The sequence below is a fragment of the Myotis davidii genome, unplaced genomic scaffold (assembly GCF_000327345.1).
Source record: "Myotis davidii unplaced genomic scaffold, ASM32734v1 scaffold43, whole genome shotgun sequence".
Taxonomy (NCBI): domain Eukaryota; kingdom Metazoa; phylum Chordata; class Mammalia; order Chiroptera; family Vespertilionidae; genus Myotis; species Myotis davidii.
The window spans coordinates 2,449,370-2,451,293 of record NW_006294590.1 but is presented as its reverse complement, the minus strand read 5'-3'; the positions used below and the strand labels follow the sequence as shown (position 1 = coordinate 2,451,293).

The following is a 1,924-nucleotide window of genomic DNA, read 5'->3' as shown; positions in this document are numbered from 1 at the left end:
GTCGGGGTGCCCACCTGCTCGCCCCGAAGCTGTGCTGAGTCGACACTGCCCATGTTACTAGTGCAGCGGGTGAGGAAAGACCGTGATAAACAAACCTGTTTCTCGTCAGTCAGCAGCACTTTAAAGAGCAAGACTGTTCTAGAAGCCACAGCAATTCCCCCAAAAGGACATAAAGTAGGAAAGCTCTTCCCAGCAACTGCAATTAGGACACGCTCCCGTCGAGTGAGTGACGTGGCTGAAAACACCTCCCCGGGTGCCCTGTCCACGAGCGTCCGAGGGCTGCGGGGCAGCGGCCACCTGAGCGGCTCAGCAGGGGCCGGGGCTGGGAGCAGCCAGAGGGGCCGCGTTGAAAGGCCGCTTCATCCTGGGTCCGGGCTCTGCCCGGTGCCAGCCCGGGCCTGTGTGGCTGGCATGAGGGGCAGGAGACAGGGCCCCGGCGTCCCGCTGGGGGGAACCACCGCGGACTCCCTGGCTTACAATGGGGGACTGAGGCAGCTGTCGGGCACCACACAGCGACTCCTGCGTGGTGGCTGGGAGGGGACTGAGGCCCGGGTGTCGCCCCAAGGGCCCGGCCCCTCGGAGCGGGAAGTCGAGGCTGCGCCCAATTAGTTATGCAGAACCCCAGGAGGGTCCTGCGAGCCCTGGCTCACTCGGCCAATTCACTTTCTGTGGGTGTTTAGTCTTCAAAGCAGACAGAGCACTGATCACTCCGTGAGCGAGCTGAGGGCCCAGCACAGGCACCTCCGCCAGCGAAACCCGCAGCGGAAACCCACGCACGGGACCTGTCACAGGTGGGCCAGCGAGGACGAGGGCTGCCTCGGCCTGATCAGGGGCTTCCCCTAACGGCCTGACCCCTCAGCCCTTGGCCCTCAGTCCCCAGGCGGGGGGGAGAGGGGGTGTGCCCGCCAGCCCATGAGCACGTCCGCTGCCAGTGGGCAGCCTGCCCGCCGTTCCCCGAGCCCTGGTCCGTGCCCCACGTCACTCCCAAGGCAAACCTGACGTCTCTGTGTCTCCACAGGCCCGAGACCCACTGTGACTGTGACAACACACATGCACAGACATGTGCACTCAAGTCACACGCTTGTGATGGGCAGGGTCCGCCTGGGCCCGTGTACCGCTGCTCTGGCTCTGGCTCCTCCACGCACTCTGCTCTGACCCCCTCTAACCTCTCCTGTCCCCAGGGCCTCCCCCGCAGCTGCCAGGAGAGAGTTCTGGGTCCTCAACCTTCGGGCCTGTGGCCTGAGGAGCGCTGGCTGCTGTGATGAGTCAACAAGTGCGTGGGGACGGCCAACAGTCGCCACCCCAGGGCCTCGTGGGGCCTCCTATGCTCAGGGGCCAGGCCTCCCTCCCCTCGTTCGCGGCTCCCCACTGCCCGCGGGGCCAGGAGAGTTAATGGGCCTGTGTCACAGAATGAATAAACGATGGCCCGGCCCAGCCCTGCGCCCGCGGCTGACCTGTGGCGGAGTCGACTGTATTAACACATTCTCGTGCTGTCAGACTCGCAGCGCTAACTGCCTATGAATTATTTATCGACACAGAACGTCTTAACCAGAGCAGCGCTAGCATTAATCCCACCCGGGGCCCGGGGCCTGGCCTGGCCGTGTAATTGAATCTCAGCTCCCAGGGCCCGGCCCGCCCCGGCTCCTGGTGCAGGTGCTGGGCCTCGAGGGCCCGTGGCTTGTCCAGAGCTCCCAGGTCTTGCTCCAGGGACAGGGCACGGTTCAGGCACAAGGGGCAGCGCGGTGGGTCCGACGCTGGTGGGGCCACGCTGCAGTGGGACGCCCACGCGGGCACCCTCCCACCCAGGGCCTTGGTGTAGGAGAATCACCCAGGGCTGAACCCAGGAAACAGCCAGATGCAGGACACACAGCCACGCGTGGGCGGAACCTCGAAGTGTCCCGGAACCTCTGGGCAAGTGGCTGGA

At 65.2% G+C, this 1,924-nt stretch overlaps 1 protein-coding gene across 1 annotated transcript in view; it reads right to left on the bottom strand.

Annotated features, from left to right (window-relative positions):
* FBRSL1 (fibrosin-like 1) overlaps positions 1-1,924 on the bottom strand; it is a 28,672-nt gene that overhangs the window by 12,881 nt on the left and 13,867 nt on the right. The window lies entirely within an intron of this gene.